Source organism: Balaenoptera physalus (genome assembly GCF_965194825.1).
Source record: "Balaenoptera physalus genome assembly, chromosome: 5".
Taxonomy (NCBI): domain Eukaryota; kingdom Metazoa; phylum Chordata; class Mammalia; order Artiodactyla; family Balaenopteridae; genus Balaenoptera; species Balaenoptera physalus.
The window spans coordinates 98263365-98285104 of NC_138884.1; the positions used below are offsets into that span (position 1 = coordinate 98263365).

A 21740-nucleotide genomic window follows, 5' to 3' on the forward strand; every position below is an offset into this window, starting at 1 on the left:
GGCAAAGATTCCCAGTGTCCCCTTGGATGGTTTCAGACCTGGGGTCACTTCTCATATGCTCTTGGCTCTGACTCCATCTCAGGTTCGGCCTGTGGCCCGTTGACAACAGATTCTGGCCCTTCTCACCCGTTTCAGGCACATAGTATCAACCCAAGCTCCCTGCCATAAGTAAAAAGTGACTTCCAGTTCCATGGGCCGGGCTCCCTGCTACTGCCTTAAGAGGGGCAGTTTGGAGGAATGACCAAGCCCAGGCTTGGGTTCAGTCCTAGCTCAGCCACTGAAAGTTCCTTAATTCCTCTGAACCTCAGTTTCCTTGGCTGATGACAATGCCTAACTCTCAGGGCAGCTGCGGGGGTCAGAGGAGGGGTTCAATTAGTGAAGTAAGGCATGGACTCCACCCTTATGGAGCTTACACTGTAACAGAAGAACAGAGCCAACTTCCTTTCACTTATGGAAAGTTAAAATTCAGTCAAGTGAATTTTGCCAAGTGCCTTTAGTCCAAATCTCATTGACAAATGCTTCAAAGCATCCCCACTTTTAGGCTGACCCTAAAGGTGCCATCCTGGGTTTCAGTACACTCTCACAGCACTTACACGCAGCCATCTAATTTTGTTCTTGAATTCAACACATACCTACGAGTCCAGTCATCCCAATGCAAATAGACAGAGGATTGGAGTTGTCTTGTGTTTCCTTGGATAAAATGTGGTGGACATACACCATGGGGATGTGTGCAGTGGTTAGAAGCCGCAAACTAGATGCACATACATGTAACATGGACAGATCTTTAAAAAACAAAAAAAACAAAAAAACATGGTAGATAAGACTGAATGCTTGTGCCAGGCACCATCTAAGTACTTGACATAGATGAACTCATTTAGTTCTCACAAATCCCCCGAGGTATATATACATCATTATCATTCCCAGTGTACAGAGGAAGAAACAGAGACACAGAGTTCAGTAACTTGCCCATGTTATATAGCTAGTAAATGGAGGAGCTAAGATTTGAACTACGTAGCCTACATGCTTCACCTTAAACTGTCCTAATTACACACACACAATGGCAAGGTCTTTTACTGCGCCCCCCCCCCCATTTCTGCCCATGAACTGCCAGTGTGTTCTCAGTCCATCTCCATCCTTCTCCTGCCGGTCTCTGTACCACAGGGAAGTACAATTCCCAGGTTCCCTTGCTTCCAGCTTCCGGGTTGGTTGAGGCAATCGGAAGCTCTGGTAGAAGATTGGGGGGTAGGAGGACAGGAGAGTCAGGGTGTTTCTCCTTCTGTGTTTCCTGTGATGTCTCCCACAGCCTCTGTACCTTTTCTGTGGCTCTGGTTCCTTCTGGATAGTTCCTCCCCCAATTGTTCACATCCCACCAGTCAGTCCCCACCTTGGAGCCCCAGCCACAAGCCCTAGCTCTGGACTCTGGTGGCTTCACTCTTCCCATTGTCCCAGCCCTAGGGGTGGTGGTGGTTTCCTGTGGTGGGTAATCTCATCATCGTTTCTATCTTCTCCATGATCCCATCACTTGTCTAACCAATCCCCTATATTAAATTCCCTTTGTTTGAAAGTCCTAGAGTGGTTTCTGATTTTCTTGCTAGATCCTAACTAATAAATCATTTATGTGAATTAAAAATACATGCATGCTCTGGTAAAAGGACTGGGCTGTGAGTCAAGATGGCTGGGATGGAATCCAAGTTCTGCCCCCAACCCAATGTGAACCCTTGAGCTCTTTGTCTATTCTCCTTGGGCTTTGGATTGAAATTCACAATGTTGGTGTTGGATTAGAGGTGTGTGTGTGTGTGTGTGTAAGTACATTCCCACACAAATGCATATATATGTGTATACATATCCAAGAATACTTTTTTTTTCCATGGATAATGTGAATTCAAGGATTTCTATGAAACATACGTGGTAGGTGCCCTTGGAATGGAGGAGGATGAAAACAGGTAAACAGAGAAACAGCAAGTCCTGATACTGACCAAGAACATGAACATGACATAACTACTATCCAAACATGAGGTCTCAAACAACTAATTCTTCATGTCCCTTTGTACATGGAGACACCTCCCAAGTTTGAGGGAATTATGTCTGACCTCAGACACAGCATTCACACCATGGGTGCGATGCACGAAAGTGGGAGGTGGGCAAACCCCCTCATCTGAGCCTCTCTGCGCCTCTCCCCATCCTGTGGGTGGCGACTTCCATGTGCTGCGTGACCTCTGGCTGCTCAGAGCCCTCTAATCAAGTGGGGAAGAAGGAAAAACAAATAATTAGGGGACAACAAGCAGTTTCTCCCCAAAGAGAGGAGTAACATCTTTTAGGGAAGATCGCTGGTGGCTGGAGGAGATAGACTGTGCTGCTGAAGAGAGAAAAGCAAGATCAAAGAGTTTCAATGAGGGAACCAACCGTCCTTTGTCTAAAGAAACAACTGGAAAGCGACGCATGACCTTGCAAAGCGGTGGTTCTTAACCATTTGACCAGCCCACGTGCTACCACGCAGGACTAGACACATCACCGATCACCTTACACATCCTGGTCCCGAAGCCAGGTCAAGCGGTTCCGGGCTTGTATTCACGGTCACTTCTTCGTGGACCTCCTGCTGAGAACCGGGAGCGTGCTCTTTCTGACCCGGCCGCGCCGGGGGAGGCAGCCCAGCCCGGGAAGGCTGCTGGCGCCATCTAGTGCCCAAATGGAGAACCGGCTCAGCACGCACCTCTGAGCTGGGATTTCAAGCCACCGGGGCTCTGGGCTTTCCAAACCCCATCTGCCTTTTCAAAGACTTCACAGCTTGCAAATTTGCAAATATTGGGAAATCACTGTGCCTTGAAATCTTCAAGGAGTAAACCTCCTGAGTGCATTGCCGGTAGAGCCCGTGAAGGCTGCCAATTACCTAAGCCCCAAGGAGCTGCTGGCAAATTGGGCATTCTGGGCATTTAAAACCCACCATCCACATGCACAGAATCACAGGAAACGTGGCATCCAGATTTTATCCTCAGCATCTCTCAGGGGCTACCTGAGCTCTTCCTAAGAGAAAAATCTCTCCCCTGAGACGTGAGGACATCGGCTTTCCAGAGCTCCTCACCACCGCTATCTCCAAATAACAATTGCAAAAACAGTTGTTGGTTCACATTTAAAATTTAGAGCCATGTGTTCTTTTCTCCTTAGAGGGGAGAAGAGGGTAGCTGTTTCAGGGTTCATTAAACCCTAATTTCTTCACCAGGATTCTAGGCGTAAATGGTTTAGCTGTTCCACCCCCTTTATGTTAAGACACTCTGCAATCAGACCCAATCTTGAAAAATGAATTTTCAGCTTCAATTGCTGGAAAAGGGCCTTGATTTATTTATAATCAGCTAATGTTGCCATTCAACAGGAAAGAATAATAATAACACAAGAAATAAACTTGAGCCCTGAGTTAGGGTGCCAGATTTAGGAACCCACAGTTGTTCTTTTTTGTTATTGTTGTTCTGAAATAAGCGAGGAAGAGAACAAGCTCCCAGTGTGGACTGGAATGAATTCATAAATATCAAAACAACTTATTTTGACACTGTGCTTCCAGGGAAAGAAATAAGGTTTGGGAGGGCCTTTTTCATCAAGGACTTTACTGCTATTACAACCATTCAAAATTTGTCAGGAACATCTTTCCCTAACAACCTGGCCAGTGTTTTCATTTTGATCCAAGGCCATGGTCACTCAGCAGCTCCCGAGGTTCTCCTCCCCCTCCCCCTCCCCCAGGCAAAGGAAGGTGCAGGTAGGACGGAAGTGGGGAGACTTCCCTCTCCTCTTTTCCAGCATCAGGCTCATGCCGAAGGTGCTGGAAGGACTTGCCTTTTGTCTTTCGGTTTAGGTTGGAATTTGACAGGCCCCTTTTACTTTGCCATCAGCTTCTCAATTCAGGCAATTTCATGGCTTCTTTACTGCCGCTGAGACGAGTTTGCGGCAGCGGGGCTGTTAGATGCAGCCTCGGCTGAGGAGCAGCTCAATTGCTACGCAGCTTGGCTCTACTGGCAGCCCAGACCCACTCTGGAGGCTGTGCTGGCAACTCAGGAACAGCCCAGCGTTAACGGGCAAAGCCTGAAGAGGGACAGTGTGTCCTGGTTAATTATCCGGCAGAATTGGATGGCTGAGAGCTGTCTCTATACTTACTTTCAATGAATCAGACAATAATAAAGTAGAGCTCATTCATCCATTTAACAAGTATTTATTGAGAGCTGTGCGAAGCTTGGCTGGAAGTAATTAGCCAATTAAACAGAACTGTGCTGGAGGGGAGGAGCGATCCAGGCAGAGAGAGAGGCAAGTCCCGTGTCTAGGCCGTTTGCTTGGCCTGTTCTGGGAAGAGCAGGAAGGCGGGTAGAGTTGGAGGCAGATAGGGAGGCACAGAGGGGTGGGTGATGAAGGTAGAAGAGGAGCCCGGCCAGAAGGCCACATCATGCAACGCTGTCTAGGCCACGGTAGGGACTTGGGATTTTAGTCTAAGTAGGATAGGAAGTGACTTCCGAGCTTGAAGACCATGTTGCTTCAAGTCCCACGGGGGCCTTAAAATGCCATGACCTCTAGGTCGAGACCCCCTCCTTAGCATGGGGCCCTCCTCCTCCCCCACCCCACACCCATCTGCACACACACCAGCCCTAGAGCTCTTGTGGCAACATCCCTGCCTCTGCCCGGCAAACTCCTGCCCACCCTTTAAGACCCAGTGTGTCCGTCACTGCCCCTCACCAGCCTGCCTTGCCTTCCTCTGACTGTGAATTCCCCTCTTTGCATCATGGACACACTCCTGTTATACAGGGTCAATGCTGTCCCTTTAAGGGGCCTCCTGCCCTCCAAGCCTGAAGGTCCTAGTGGGAGGAACCCAGTGCTGGGCCTCAGTCAGAGCAAGCAGAGTAGGTGGATGGGTGAACAGATGAACCAGCGAAAGAGTAGCTGGGGGAGTGGGATTTCCCTGGTGGTCCAGTGGTAAAGAATCTGCCTTCCAATGCAGGGGATGCGGGTTTGATCCCTGGTCAGGGAAGTAAGATCCTACATGACGCAGGGCAACTAAGCCCCTGCGCCACAACTACTGAGCCTGCGTGCCTCCACTAGAGAGAGAAGAACCTGCACACCACAACTAGAGAGAAGCCAGCACACCACAACGAAGAAGATCCTGCATACCGCAACAAAAGATCCCGCATGCCGCAGCTAAGCCCCGATGCAGCCAAAAATAATAAATTAATAAATTAATTAATTAATTAAAAAAAAAAGAGCAGGCCAACTGATGGTGAACAATTAACCTCCTCAGATTAAAAAAAATAAAATTAAGAAAAAAAAAGAAAGAGTAGCTGGGAGAGTTAGCTCATTAGCTCCCTGTCTGCCATCCACCCCACAGTGGCCAGGAGTGGTCCAGAGCTGGGCTGGCCACCAGCTACTTGGGTTTACATCCAAACTCCACCAATTACTCCTTTGGGGACTCTGGGCCAATGGCTGTGCCTTCACTTCTTCAGGTAGAAAATAGAGATAATAATAATGCCACTCCCTGCCCTGTAGAGTTGTTGAGAGAAACAAATAAATCGATGAATAAAAAAACTTAGGATGGTGCCTAGCACACAGTGATTGCCTGGAAAGTGCCAGTAATATTGGGGCAGCTATTGCTGTTGCAAGGGGAGGGGCTGCAGGAGGCAAGGAGAGGGCGGTGAACTCTGCTGCCCTCTTCCCAGCTTGGCTGGGGGCAGTTCTGGACCACAGGTGCCCTTCCTGGAAACCGTGTGTCAGAGGCACTAGAGGAAAACACATGTTCATTAATCTCCTTGTAACACCAGAGTCAAAGTGGCTTTCTATTCCCAAACTCTTGTCTTGGGACCAATTGCTATGCCCTTTTCCTATGGAGGGAGCAGATTTAGGGAGGTAGGGGTGGGGTAGTTTAAAGAAGTTGGACTCGGAGCCAGCACACCGGATTGGAGTTCTCACTGTGCCCACCTGTCAGCTAAGCGGCCTGGGGCACGAGGTTTCTCCTCTGAGTCCTGATTTCCTTGGTTATTTTTTTTTTTAATTTAAGTTTATATACATATTTAGTCACATATCATATGTGTGATTTTGGTTGTTTACTTTTTAAATTTTTATTGGAGTACAGTTACTTTACACTGCTGTGTCAGTTTCTGCTGTACAGCAAAGTGAATCATCTGTACGTATACATATATCCCCTCTTTTTTGGATTTCCTTGCCACTTAGGTCACCGCAGAGCATTGAGTAGAGTTCCCTGTGCTATACAGTAGGTTCTCATTAGTGATCTACTTTAAACATAGTAGTGTATATATGTCAATCCCAATCTCCCAATTCATCCCACGTGTCCCCCTTTCCCTGCTTGGTGTCCATATGTTTGTTCTCTATGTCTGTGTCTCCATTTCTGCTTTGCAAATAAGTTCATCTGTACCAGTTGTCTAGATTCCACATATATGCGTTAATATACAATATTTAGCTTTCTCTGACTTACTTCACCCTGTATGACAGTCTCTAGGTCCATCCACGTCTCTGCAAATGGCACAGTTTCGTTCCTTCCTATGGCTGCGTAATATTCCATTGTATGTATGTACCACATCTTCTTTATCCATTCCTCTGTTGATGGGCATTTAGGTTGCTTCCATGTCCTTGGCTTTAGAAAAAGGCTGATGGCTTGAGACCTACCTCTGAGGGCCGTGGCGAGGTCTGGGCTGTGGTTCCATGTGAGGCGGCAGAGTCAGGCTATTATGGCTCAGATTCTGCCCTCTGTTAGCTGTGGACCTGGGTGAGTTACCCAGTCTCTCTGTGCCTCAGTTTCCTCAACTAAAAAATGGGATGATAATAATAGCTCTTACCCTGTCTTGGGTGTCCCCCCAAATCCATTTAAGTCCTAACAATTCATTAAGTCCTAACCCCCCATACATCAGAATGTGACTGTATTTGGAGACGGGGTCTTTAAAGAGGTAATCAAGGTAAAATGAGGTCATTGGGGTAAGCCCTTGTCCAACGTGACTGGTGTCGTTATAAGAAGACGAGATGACACAGACACACAGAGGGAAGATCATGTGAGGACACAAGGAGAAGGTGACCATCTACAAGCTAAGGAGAGAGACTGCAGCGGAAACCCACCCTGACGACATCTTGATCTTGGACTTCCAGCCTCCTGAATTGTGAGAAAATACATTTCTGTTGTTTAAAGTACCAGTCCGTGATACTTTGTCATGGCAGCCCCTGCAGATTCAGATACCCCAGAAGGGGTTGTGAGGATTAAATGAGAAGATTGCTGCACATCGGGTGCTTTGAAGAAGGCCAGGCAGGCAGCAAGGGCTCCACACGTGCTCCTCCTGGGAAAGGGCCTGGTGCACACAGGGCTCAGGGAGAGGTGTCACATCTGAAGGGGACCCCGTCTCCTAGTTGTCCTCAGACCCCATGGCACTTTCGGTACCGACTGCAGGCCACGTTGCCAGGCATCGCCGGGGGTGGGTGCGACACAGACAGAGGCGCAGCAGGTGTTCTCCTGCCTTCATGAGGAAGGCGGCCTCACAGTCTGATCTGCGGAAAGAGAGAGAGAAAGGAACCGTGGAAGAAATAAATCCTCACCGCAGGAACCAGAGCAAAAACAGCAGCATGATAGAGAAATAGGGGTCCAGCGCGGGGCTGAGAAGGGGACCCAGAACAAGCTGAGGTGGACCTGGGGAGAGCAAGCAGGCGCCAGCAGCAGCATTTTAAAAGCCTGAGGTGGAATCTAAACAAAAGATACAAATGAACTTACTTACAAAACAGAAATAGACTCACAGACATAGAAAACAAATTTATGGTTACCAAAGAGGAAAGTGGCGGGAGATGGGGGGGATAAATTAGGAGTTTGGGATTAAAATATATACACTACTATATATAAAATAGGTAACCAACAAAGACCTACTGGATAGCACAGGGAACTCTACTCAATATCTTGTAATAACCTAAATGGAAAAGAATCTTAAAAGAATATATACATATATATACATACACATATATATATATATATATATATATATATGTATAACTGACTCACTTTGCTGTACACCTGAAACTAACACAACATTGTAAAGCAACTATATTTCAATAACAATTTTTTAAAAAAGCCTGTGGTGGGAAGGAGCCGGGAAGCTGGGGAAACAAGAGGCCAGCAGTTGGTAAGGAGTCAGGACCCCCTCCTTCCTCCTTTTTTAAGGGCATAGACAGGGGTGCAGCAGGCTGGGATTGTGCCCCAAATGGACCTCAGTTTCCTTATCAATAAAATGGGGGGGGGGGCGTAATTACAGTGTCCTCGTAGAGTTGTGAGGATAAAAGAGTTTATATATGAAGAGTACTTGGTACAGCACCTACACATAGGAAGAGCTCTAAGTGTGATCTTGTATCGTTATTATCCTCCAATGAGGATAACAAGCAGCAGTTACTGAGCACTTACTATGTGCCAGGCATCTAAAAGCTTTACCCGGAACATTTCCTTTAGTCTTCAGAGCTGCCCTTGGAGACCAGAACCGTCATAATTTCCATTTTACAGGCGAGGACCTAAGCCCTATGAACATAGTGTCCAAGTGCCGAGTATGTGGCCAAGCCAGGACATTACCCAGGACAGCTGGACCTGGGAGTGGCCCCAGGAGTGGGCCCCCGGCAGCTGAGGCCGACACCATCCTGGCAGAAAACACCACCTCTGTCGGTGCCCTCATGCAAGTGGTCTCACAGCCTCTGCCAGGTGGTGCCACTCCCAGGGCTCCCCACCCCTCTCGGCATCTGCAGAGGAATCCAGTCTTCTCCTCCAGAAGCCCAGGAGGAAGCAAAGCTGAATTCTAAATTTCTAGCAGGTTCAGAGGCTCTGTGCTCTGCCTTGTCAGTCTCTGTTGAAGAGACCGACGTGTTTTATTCTTGTACTGCTGAGGGGGCAAAGCCCAGAGGAGCAGAACAGAAGGTGTTTCCTCTTCACAGTCGCTGAGATGAGAACCCAGGGTTTCAGAGATTTCCTCGTTACAGTTTGGTGATGTGCCGTTTCTCTCCACCTAGAGGAGGAGAGACCATGGGTGCCTGTGTGGAGCCGTCATGTCTCTGCAGGCAACTACAAAGGATGCCGTAAAACGGATGGGCGGGCAGGAGTGGCAGAAGACCCAGGGGCAAGTCAGGGCGAGTGGTGGTTGGCAGCACTCGTTCAGTATCTATCTCCCCGACAGCTCCAACTGCCGGGCTCTCCAGGGCCCTTCTGGTTGGTTCTAAGAATCAAGGCCGTCCCTGGGCACTTCTGTGAAGAAGGCCAACATTGCCTCTGAGGGTCCCTCTCCACTTTCTTTGTGCTGTATCAGGATTACTTTTGGTTGCAAGCAATAGAGATCCGAAAAAAAAAAAAAAAAAATTGGCTTACATAAGACAGCTGTTTATTGCTCCCTCACACAAAATCTGGGAAGTCAGAAGTCTAGGGCTGGTGTAGTACTTGGCCAAGCCTCCAGGGACTCAAGCTCCTTCCAGCTCATTCCTCTAACTTCCCCAGGGCCAGGATCATCCCCATTGTACAGGATGGCAGCTAGAGCTCCAGACATCACACCCGTGTTCCTGGTAGGTGGGTGGAGGAAGGCATAGAGAAAAAAGTGCTCAACTATCTTTTAAGGGAAGTTCCTAAAAGAGCCACATGACAATTCTGCTTACTTCCCATTGGCCAAAATTTAATCATATGGCCACGTGCAGCTGCAAAGCAGACTGGGAAATGTAATCTTTATTAGGGATGATCAGGGCCCACTTAAAAATTGTGGGATCTATTATTATGGAAGAAGGGAAACGGATGCAATTTCATGGGGTTACCTACCAATCTCAACCACACCTCCTCACCACTAAACTGTCCAATGGGAGAGAAATTAATATTTTCTGTAATGTGTGGGGCATGATTGACTTGCCCATAAGCTCAGTCACTTCGTCATTGAGGGGTAGGTAAGTGCGGGGCTTCTAATCCTGACTTAGCCGTGTACAAACAGTGATACCTTGGACAAGTAACTAATTCTCTCTTTTCTAATAAACAAAATGGATGGGGTTGTCTGGAGGATTAAACAAGAGGTTGGGTAAAGTTCCTGGCACAAGATATGTGTCCCTGGCTTTGCCGAGCTGCTAAGCCTCTCTGAGCCCTAGACCCTTCATCAATAAAATAAAGATCTGCTTTATTAGGTCGTGACAAGGATTCAATGAGAGGATGGATTAAAGCATTTAGCACAATGCTTAGCTCTTAAGAAAACACAGCAGTTGGGGAATGGTATTATTTAAGCCTCACAAAATTCCTGCAAGATGTCAAAATATAATTTTTAAAAAGTTAAAAACACGGCTGTTTAAAAAAAATGGCCCTTATAAAATATAAAATGAATACAAGTCAAAGTCTTATTGAAGACTTGTTAAATAGTGAGGGAACCAGTAGGATGGCAAAGCTGATTAATAGACTATTTGAAGTACTGATAGGCAAGAAAAAAAAAAAAAAAAAGAATGTTAGAATAAGATCCACAGGCTAGGTATGAAACTGGTTAATATTCTACATGGCAATAAAGTCACAGGTTATCTTTTCTACCAGGAAGAAATCAGCAAGTTAACATGTAATATTCAGTGCCGGGGCTCTATTCGATAATAAACAATATAGTCAAACACAGGTAGGTTCTCCTAGAGGATTAAATAACCCTTGGTGAAGCTGGCTGCTTCAGCATGCCATTGAAAGGGTATGCAGTCACTTTCTTGCTTTATTTCCACGTTTCGGAAAATTTTTCTTAGAGGTAATTCTCAATTATTGAAGAGATATTTGCCGATTCTTTAATGGGCACCTGGAGGAGGACAAGAAATGACCGCTGCCCTCTAGGTTCTTCCTGTCTGGCGTGTGTGTGGTGGGCAGGAAGGAGAGTGGGCTTGACTTTACTATGTGAACACAGTGTTCGCTGGCCATCCAACCCTGGGAAGACGTCCAGGGAGTCAGAAAGATGAGGAGTCAGGTGGAAAAGGGAAGAGGAAGTTTCCAGGCCAAAGAAATGCCCAGAGTTAGGGCTGGGGACTGCCTGGCATGCGATGGGAGCCACAGGCAGCTCGGTCTGGCCGCAGCAGAGAGCTGGTGTTTTTACAGATGAGAGGGAAAAGAACTTGTTTTAAATCCCTCGGGTAGTAAGCGGAAGAACTGGGCTTGCACGAAGTCCACCCTTTCTCACAACCCCACCTCTCCTCTCATTGCTTTTTAAAATCTGCCCTCGAGGGACCAAAGGTCTGCGCTTAGTCATTTGCGCTTTGGCATTCATCTAAACCAGCCTGTTGCTTCTCGTGGGCTGTCTGAATTTTAGGCCTTGTTCTTCTAAAGTGAGATGGAAAGCATCGACCTGTGACCTGCGTTAAGGGAATTCCTGGCATCCCAGCGCTGGAGGGGAGGGAGCTTCCCCCCTCCCTGAAACCCCAGGACCCCCTGAGGGGCCGGCTGGGGCTGCTCAGCAGCCAGTAATCAGACAGGAGCAGGGAGACATCGCGTCTGCTTTATCACCCGGACGACGGCTCCTCTTACAAGCCCGTGAGGTTTGATGAGAATACGGCCTCTGGGCCCAAAGATGGAGGTAACAAGATCCTTTGACATATTCGGACTTATAAAATTGGAGGTAGTTTAATTGCCTGAGAAGCAGTTACTTCTAAACTCGCCCTGGCCTTTGCTGAGACCGAGATCATCGGTGAGACTGCAGGGGGTGGAGGGGGAGAAGCCCAGCGACACAGCCCTCGTCATTCCACACTTCTAATCGTTTCTTGTGAAGTCCCTGATGCACAGTGCTGGGAGAAAATATACGTTTCACTTCACCTGGCATTTGGGTAATTCATGATCAGACGCAACCACTCTGCCTCTCTGCCTTCCAGGCCAACCTTGTTCTCATCCGGTCTCCTGACTTTGCAGACGAGCCTTGCCCATTGCCACCCACCTGCTGGAACACTGTCCCTTCACCGTCCAACCGTCCTTTCTGCCCCTGTGAGCTAGAAGGCGCCTCTTCCTTTCCCCCTCCTTCCAAAATCCTTGAAGGTCCAGCTCTGTCCCAGCCGCAGCCTTCCCTAGCTTCTCACTCCCCGGAGGCCAGAACAGCGTGGCTTCTGGCTGTCCGGCAGCCTTTTTCCTCATCCATTCATCTCACAGATATTGATCAAGGACCTTGTTTTTTGTTCCAGGCACTGGGACTCTAGCAGTGAATCATACGGCCATGGTTTCCTGCTCTCATGGAGCTTAGGTTCTAGGGGAAAAACTGTCCTTCTTCTACTCCAATCATGTAATTGAGAAGGAGCTGCCACTTTACGTTAAGCTATTCATTTTTTCAATCAACAGATATTTTGGAGTCCTGCTATGTGCCAGGCACTGTTGTGGGCACTGGGGCTGCAGTGGTGAACAAAATAGACAAAGCTGTTGCCCCCTTGGAGTTTACATTCTAAAACAGGTAAGACAGACCATAAACAAATACATATGTCAGATAGAAATTTAGGTGAAGAGATAAATGGGGATGGTAAGGTGGATGGCTCTAGTTTCGATACAGTGGCTGGGGAAGCTCCAAGAGGGTAGTGGCATTTGAGCAAAGACCTGAAGGCAGCAAGGGCCAGGGACATGGGTGTCCTAACGCATTTCTATGGGGCTTCCAGGAAGCCAGCGCAAGTCTTGGTATTGATCCCCCTAGCCGTTCTCTGAGCTGGGTCAGGCAGCATCTGTGATCTTGTCTTATGGATGGAGAAACTGGGTTTCAGAGAAACGATCTGACATGAAGGAAAGGAGTGTGAAACCAGGGCATCCAACACGGAGCCAGTGCTTCCCTCAGTAGGGAAGCCTCGGTCTCAACGGGTCCAAAGCTCTTAACACAACGGGGCTTAGCCTTCCTTTCCCGGCTCATCGTAAGCTGAGAACGGTGCTGCTCAGTCCTGGTGAAATGCCGAGTCTGTCCCCTGCTGTGGTCTCAGGGCTGCTCTTGGTAGCTGCGTGTGACTTTGGACAAGCTGCTTAACCTCTCTGGTCCCCTGCTTCCTCATGTGTAAGGTGGAGATGATAATAGAACCTGCTTCACTGTGTAAGTCCTGGTGAGGTTAACACAGTGAGTGAGTCGGCACACAGGAAATGCTGTCTAAGGGTCCCCAGCAGTATACTCACTGACTGAGTTTTGGGTGATGTTGTGGGTTGAATTGTGTCCCTCCCAAAAGATATGCTGAAGTGCTAACTTCTGGTACCTGTCAATGTGACCTGATTTGGAAATAAGGTCTTTGCAGATGTAGTAAATTTAAGATGAGGGGTGGACCTAATGCAGGATGACTAATGTCCATAGAAGAGGCAACAGACAGAGACAAACAGCATGAACCCATGTGATCACAAGGCAGAGACTGAAGTGATATGTCTACAAGTCAAGGGACAACAAGGATTGCTGGCCACCAGAACCTAAGAGGAAGGCATGGAGCAGATACTCCCCCAGAGCCTTCAGAGACAGCACAGCCTTGCTGACACGTTGATTTTGGCCTTCTGGCCTCCAGAGCTGCAACAGGGTCCATTTCTCTTATTTTAAGCCACAAAGCTGGTGGGACTTTGCTACACCAGCCACAGGAAACTAATACAGGTGACACAACTGGTCTTTGGAAGACCTGAGTATCTAGACGGTAACCAGAGATCTGTGTCTTGGGACCTGTTTTTTCGGATCAGATCCTTAGAGATTTGCTGGTGCCTGCAGTTCTGGGACCAGATGACAGAATCCTTGGGGGCTGCTTTGGAAATGGAGAGAGAAAACTGGGGAAAGCTCTAGTTTAATCCTAAACCAGAGCCCTTCAATCTGGGCCTTTAGCCCTGAGTACAGAGGCTGAGAACAGGGGCTGCCACACACTTCCTGGCTCAGAGAAAGAGTTCTCTAGCTTTTTTGGACAGTATGACAGAACTCATGAAGCTGTCTGTTTAAGTAAGGATGAAATCGGAAGCACGGGCCTTCACCGGAGCTTACCGGAAACCCAGATTGTAAAATGCGAAGGAGAAAGAATCAGAACGATCTGGCCAGGGTTTGGGCCAACATTCCAGAGGACTGATTCAAGACAGGGAACAGATTCCTGGGCCCCCAGCAGTCTCAAAGCTCTCAGTTAAAATATCAACACAGGCTAAAATGAAATCTCATGGGTGGATGCAGAATGATTTCCCAGTGGAGATTTAGAATTACAGCGTCTTGGGGGTGGGAGGGACCTTAAAAGTCAGCCTATATCATACAGCTGTTGGAAGCAAGACCTTTGGAGGCAGGCAGGTTTGGGTTCAAGTCCAGCTCCTTGACACTGGGGAGTGACAGCTCCAAGCTCTGTGACCCTTGGGCTTCTTTCCTTCTGTAACATGGGGACCAGGTACCAACATCCGGGCTTTAAAGATGTTTGTAAAGCACTTGGCGCAGTGCCTGACTCATCACAACTACTGAGAGAGTGCTAACTCTTGTTATTAGAATTGCTGTTATTTAATCCAACTCCCCAGTGAGGGGAGGCCAGGGTTCCCTTGATAAAGGGCCCTCTGCCTTCAAATGTCTCCAGCCCACGCCTCTCTGAACACCTCTGTCAGAAGCCTCTTTTTACAGTAGGAGAGTTCCTTGTAAGGAAGATCCACTTGGCTGAGCTGTGCTCCAGTGTTTACAGACAGGCAGTGTTGTCAAATGGTTAGGGGCATGGGCCCTGGGCCACATTCTAATCCCAACTCTCCCACTTAAGAGCTTTATGCCCTTGAGCAAATTACTCAACCCGTAAGTTAACTCATGGTCACAGTGGTCAAGTAACCATTTCCATTTTGGTTACATAATGGTTTTATATTCATTTCAGTACCTCGGCTTTCTCATCTGGGAAATGCTGCTGCTGCTGCTGCTGATGATGATGTTGATGATGATGATGATGATGATGTTGATGATGATGATGATGTTGATGATGATGATGATGATGATGATGATGTTGATGATGATGATGTTGATGATGATGATGTTGATGATGATGATGATGATGATGATGATGATGTTGATGATGATGATGTTGATGATGATTATAGCGCCTCTCCCCTACAGTTGTCATCAGATTAAATTGGATAACATACAGAAGGCACTTAGAAGAGGGCCTGAGATACAGCAGGTGCACAATAATGAGCTGTTATCGATGTAACTTCCGTCCCTCAGCTTAACCTATCATGTCCCTCCCCCAGTTTTTTTTTTTTTTTAATTATTTATTTATTTATTTTTGGCTGTGTTGGGTCTTCGTTTCTGTGCGAGGGCTTTCTCTAGTTAAGGCAAGCGGGGGCCACTCTTTATCGCGGTGCGCGGGCCTCTCACTATCGCGGCCTCTCTTGTCACGCAGCACAGGCTCCAGACGCGCAGGCTCAGTAATTGTGGCTCACGGGCCTAGTTGCTCTGCAGCATGTGGGATCTTCCCAGACCAGGGCTCGAACCCGTGTCCCCTGCATTGGCAGGCAGATTCTCAACCACTGCGCCACCAGGGAAGCCCCCCCAGTTTGTTTTTAATCTTAATCAACGACATCTCCATCAGCCCGGTGACCCATCAAAACCCCAGTCTCAGCACTGGACTCGCTCGCGCGGGACCTCACACTTATTTTCCGGCTTTGCAGTCACCATCTTGAAGTTCTTAATTTTTGAACAAGGGGTCCCACAATTTTATTTTGCACCAGGCCCCACAAATTATGTAGCTGTTCCTGTCTGGAAAACTGGCCCCGCTGGCTTCTTGGCTTCATGCATAAGCCGAGCCAGGCAGGGCAGCCCTCAGTCGAGCTTGGTTCTCCCCGTGGCACCGTTGGCTACTGCATGCAGCAGGATTGGCAAGTCTGGGGCTTGGGTGTCCAGCGCACCCCCTCTCTTGTCTCTTCATTCACCCCTCCTCTCCCTGTCCCTTGGTCTCCACCCTCCCCTCCAACTTTCCCTGCTTCTGCTTGGCAGCCAAGCTCAGAACCATTGGCCCCTCCAGAGGCGTCTCTCTCCTTTCCCCGCAGCGATGGTGGAAGCACTCTACATTTGTGGGCTTGCAGTGGTGAAAGTGGATACTGTCTTTGGCAGAGTGGAAATCACGGTGGACTTTCTAAATCCAAAGAGATTATCGAGTAAGAATTCTGGTTTCCTAGCCTGGAGGTGGGGTGTGAGAGTTAGCAAAGAGTTCCCGACAGCGAGGATGCTTGAGTGAAGGATTCGTAGGCATCGGGCTTTGCTCCCAATCAAGGAAATCATTAATGATCTATTATCGTTATTAAACAGGAGAGTCTGTCCACCCGTCATTTCCCCAGGGTCAGTCACTGTCTTACTTATCTGGTTTCTAAGACGGTAAGAAAACTGGGTTGGTTTTCGGCAAACACGGCAGCCAGCAGGAGTTTTTCGGTCTTGTTTGCCACATAAGAAAATCTGCAGGGGAAGAAAGTGGATTGAAGATGAAACAGGGCGACGTGTGCTTTAAGACGCAGAAAAAGAGCTAAAGGGGTCTACACTTGGAGAAGGCTCACATTCACCAAATGTTTCCCCCTGGAAGAAAGACACCGGCTAGACAATGGGGTAAAGCAGCCTGGTGTCTAAAGCAGAGCTATGGGAGGGAAGGAAACGCCTGGCTGCCAGGATGAGAGTGGGTGCCCTGCCTCTGCTTTAGGCCTGGGCCCTGGGGGATCCCCGAGGCTGGGTCCCTGGTTCAGTAATGGGGGAAAATAAGGCCTCGGGATTCCATTCATGCTGCTTAAATATTAGGCCCCAGGGCTCTGTAATCAGGCGGGAGCCCAGGACTCCTCAGGATGGCAGATGGGGTGCTGGGATAATCCCTCTTTCATTTCATACTGAGTGAGCTGGCTTTCAGCTGGAAGAACCGCTCCCTGAGGCAAACTCTCTCTTCACACAGGGGCAAAGCCTCCCTCAGATTCCCCTGGTAATGACAATGCAGCTAGAAGGGCAGGGCTGTCTTGGACTCCTGGGGCCTGCTCCAACCACTGCAATCTGCTCCATGACTCAGAGAGCTTGGAGGCCTGGAGCAGGTCTTTGTGGCTTAGTGACAGTCTGCAAAGCTGCTGGCTCCTTCTCTGTTGCTTCTCCAGAGCCCAGACACTTCCCCAGCATAGGCCCTAGAGACAGGAAGGCCTGTTGCTGCTGGAATGTTTACTCAGCCTCAAGGCATGGCCACCGCAGACAGCCAGAAAAGCAGCTGTTCCAACCACACCACACCCAGGGATGTGAAACCAGGACTTGATCCAGAAGGAGGCTGGGTTGGGGGGGGGGGCGGGGGGGGCAGGGGGCAGCCACATCCCCCAAGGTTGATCCTTGGGCTGGGGATTTAGGTTTGCAAACTCCATCCCGGGTTTGAGAATGCCATGAGACCTCGTCCTGCAGGGAGGATGGGCCCAAGAGGAGAACCCCAACTCCCGACAGGCATTGGGGTCACAGCAAGAAGAGACTGGGCTTGGCCACAGGGACACAAGCTTGAGTCTTCACCTTGCCCCCTGCTCCCTGGCCGAGTGTGGGCACGTCACTTCCCCTCTCTCGGCCTGGTTCCTTGTTTCTAATTTAGGAGACTGGAGCAGTCTCCTAAGGGAGCTTCCAGCTCTGAGTTTTTGATGATTTGAGTTTACGGAGCCCTGAGCTGGCTTTGCAGAGAGCATGTGGGGAATGAGGAAGCTGTAGAGGGCTGACTGGTGATTTCCCTGGTGAGTCTGGGGCCCTTGGGGAAGCTCCCGCCATAGCAGACAGACCAGGCCCCATAGGGCAGCTATCCACATAGGTTTAGTTGAAATCTGTAGCAGGAAGAAAGATGAGCTCATTAGATTTAGCTGTGTAAATCAGTGCCTTTCACAGCTGAGTGTCCTGGGGAAGGGAGGGCTGAGAATTCATCTCATCAGGGCAGGAAGCCCGGTGTCTGAAGGCCGGCTGACCTAAAATGAGGCCGTACGAGCATATTTAATGTCACGGAAAAATGTTCAGTGATAAGGTGAAAAAAGCAGGTTATAAAAAGCAGCATATGTAGGACGGTCTTCTTATTATGGGAAGAAATATTTCCCTCTAAATGTAGAGACACACACAGAAGGAAAGGCCCTAAAATGCAAGGAGTGATTATCTCAGTGCTGGGATTTCCTGTAGCTTTTATTTTCTTCCTTTGTGCTTTTCTGTATTTTCCAAGCTCTTTTGTAACCATTAAAACAAATTTTTTTTTCACAGAGAGCTGGGACTACTAACCCTGTCAAATACGTTGGCCTCACGTACACAGCCTTTTCCCAGAAAAGGTCCTGCCCACAGCCTGGCTGAGGGCCAGTTCCTAGGCCATGTCTTAATTTATACAAACCCACGGTGGCTTCAGAATTTCAGCACTGGAGTGACCTAGTGGGACACTCTGATTGGGAAGGAGAAGTTGAAGTTACATTTTAAATAAAATTGAGAGGGAATTCCCCAGTGGTCCAGTGGTTAGGACTCTGTGCTTCCACTGCAGGGGGCACGGGATCGATCCTTGGTTGGGGAGCTAAGATCCCGCATGATGGGGCGGCACAGCCAAAAAAAAAAAAAAGAAAGAAAGAAAAGGTAAGAAAAGAGTATACTAGAATTGAGAAAGCATCAACTGTCCATATAAAAGATTCCTGTGCCATCTCCCTCCTCCGGCACTGCTGATTGGACCAGCTGTGAACAGCTGAGCCGAGCACAGCCAATCCATGGGTCAGCTAGTGCCCTATGCAACAAAGATGAGCTGGGCCATCAAATTCCCTCTTGTGGGATTTGAACTGAGAAATTAGAAGAGCGAGGCAGTTAGCAGTGGGAATAGTAAATGAAAGGAGATGTAAGGAGACATAGCACGTGGTAAAGCGAGGGCCATGAGGTGCAGATGGTGCAAGTTATGAGAAAGTAGAAATAATTATTAAAATGTGTAAGCAAAAGACATGAAAGAGCAGAGCTATGAAGTTTTCTAAAAAGGTTCCAGAGATTAGAAGAAAGGATAAGTCAAATTGTAACAAGAGAACAGAGCAAAACTTCTAGAGATCAGAGTTGTCATGTTTCTTAGTTCGGGTTCCCTCAGAAGCAGACTCTGAGACAAAAATTTGAGCACAAATTTGCACTCAAGATATTTGGGCAGTAGTCCCAGGACATTCCAGAAGAGGAGTCGGGAAGGGATAAGGGTGAGGAAAGGTAGTCAATAAATGGTGCACGGATGTGGGCGACTGGAGCTTCATCCGGGGGGAAATTGGAATATGCACACCTCAGATTTATCCCCAGCCAAGAGGGAAGGAGGTTGGGGCATCTATACAGCAACTCCTGGGAGTCACTGGTTGAGGGCTGCACCCAGAGAGGTTGATTTTCTAGCATTCCGACCTGCTGCTTGTGGAAGAAGCTGCCTTCCATGGCTCCAGAATAACATTCCGTAGGCACAGAGACGCACATACTGGCATTTGGAATGATCAGAGGCACACTGCAAGGTCTGAGGGCTCTGGGCAGGGCCCTGGGCGTGTCTACTTCACCAAGAGAGGAGCGACAGACAGACAGATGGACGCTGCAGCCTGTGTAAGAGAGATGATGAGGGAAGAGTCAGCCCCTTGAGCTCTGCATTTTTTATAACTGCCTGGTTCTTGAGCTTCATTACAATAAGCCCCTGAGATCTGAGCTGCCTGGAGTGAGGCTAAGACACTGAAGGGGAAAATAGAAGGAGTCACTTCCCTTCTCCAGGACTCCACACCCTCCCCAGCTTCCTCTAAGGAAAGGACTGTCCTATATTGCCTAGGGTTTAGAAGCCATAAAAGATTAAGTTGCCTTGGATTGATTTGTAAGTAATAGAGTTTGGATTACTTACATAAACCCCCATTCCCTCCTCTAATTCCCAATTACCATGCTGAGAAATTATGCGGAAGCTCCTCAGGTATGGGTTGAGAAGCCCTAAAAGGCTTCTATGCCTGTTTGCTGTCAATGCCACCATCATGACCTCATTGGAGAAACATAATGATGTCTACTCTTTGCCAGACACTGTGCTTAGTAGACATGACAGGACCTCACAGTGTAGCTCAGGGTGGACACAGACACTCCAAATTCCCTCACAATGTGGCAAGTGTTAAAATGGAGCTGTGCTCACAATGGTGGGGATCAGCCAGGCAGAAGAGATGAATTCTGCTTATGGGAATAAAAAGAGACTTCACAGAGAAAGGGGTTTTTGGACTGGGTTTTGAGGGGTGAGTAGAAGTTCACTGGGAGATAGGGAAGGGAGACCAATTCAGGCAGGGAGTGTGGCCAAGCAAAAACACTGAGCTAGTGAAGAGCCCGGTTGGTTTGGAGAATGGAGACAGCAAAGGATAAATGGGAGAAAAGACTAGAAAAGCCCCCAGACTTATTGTGAAGCGCTTACATGTCAGGCTGAGTTTTGATTTTATTCAGCAAACACTGGGGACCCACTGAAGGTTGTCCATGGGAACTATTAAAACGCAGAAGCTCTGGGAGTGTAATAATCATCAGATCACTTTCCCACTCAAGAGCCAGATAAACCAGGGCACTGGGCAAACATGAGAGCCAAGTTTATTTCCTAATATTTATTAATGTTAAAAGATAAACTGAAGCATATTAAAAATGTTTACAGTTTACTTGAGCAAAAATCAATTTGAATAGGGGAACATCCTATCTCATAGATAGAAAGGAGTTCTGAGGAGCTGTACAAAATGAAAGACTTTTATAGGCAGAAGGGAGTAGGAACAATAAAGTCACACTAGGCAAACAAGGGATTTGGTTATTGCAAAGTTACTTTCCTTTAGATAATGGCAGGGGTCTATCAGGCAGATGACCTAATTAGTGCTAGTCAGGTGATTCCTGATTGACTGGTTTAAGACTCCATTTCTGGGAGAGCTCAGTTTAGTGATGTGGGGCTTAGCATAAGCAACTCTATTCTGGGCCTGTTGTCTTGTTTTTAACAATTAGCACCTACTATGGGCATGGCACTGAGCTAAGGACTGTGGGAACATACAGGGTCATCATATACAATCCCAGGCGAAATGTCACTTCAGAACAATTGGGGAAACAAAACTGGTAGCCCTAAGAAATTAAAGAATTATGGTAGTGAGGAGAAAAAATATATTATTTTTAGAGCGAAAAGAGGAGTTCCTTTTAGGGAGAGAACTAGTCTTTGCTCAGCAAAAAAAAAACACTTAAAAACCATTTGTACTGGGTCGAATAGTGTCTCCTGAAAGTTCCTGTCCACTAATCAAGAAAAGACAAAGTCATACTGGGTTAGGGCAGGTCCTAAATCCAACAAGACTGGAGTCCTTATCAGGAGAGGGAGATTTGGAAATACACAGATGCATACAGAGGGAACGGGGCCATGTGATGTTGGAAGCAGAGATTGGAATGATGCAGCTGATGGCCAAGGAGTGACAGGATTGCCAGCCACCACTGGAAGCTGGGAATAGGCAAGGAGAAAGTCTTCCCCATCCTTCAGAGAGAGTACAGCCCTACTGACACCTGGATTTTGGACTTTGATTCTCCAGAACTGTGAGAGAATAAATATCTGTTGCTTTAAGTCACCCAGTTTGTGGAATTTGTTACAGCAGCTCTAGGAGCTAATACACCATTTGAGTGAAGAAAGATTCTTGGACAAAATCGGAAAGAAGAGGAATGAATAACGAGAAGCCTGAACTTCTCTGCAGGAGGAAAGGAAAATAAGAAAAGTGGAGAGGTGGTGTGGGGGGAGATAAGGAATGCAGGGGGAGAAAAGGCCAGCAGGAAGCAGCATATGAGGGGAAGACATGGCAAACGTGGAATTCCCACTGGCAGAGATGGCAGAGGGGC

The 21740-nt window shown here is 47.9% G+C and overlaps 1 protein-coding gene and 1 long non-coding RNA gene across 2 annotated transcripts in view; one reads left to right on the forward strand and one right to left on the reverse strand.

Moving 5' to 3' along the window:
* Window positions 1-21740, forward strand: part of LOC309662126 (uncharacterized protein) — a 118019-nt gene that overhangs the window by 32529 nt on the left and 63750 nt on the right. The window lies entirely within an intron of this gene.
* On the reverse strand, window positions 963-17053 carry LOC309661412. Its single transcript, XR_014264032.1, has 2 exons — window positions 14794-17053; window positions 963-7515 (listed from the first exon to the last, which is right to left on the reverse strand). It is a non-coding gene; the product is annotated as an uncharacterized lncRNA (long non-coding RNA).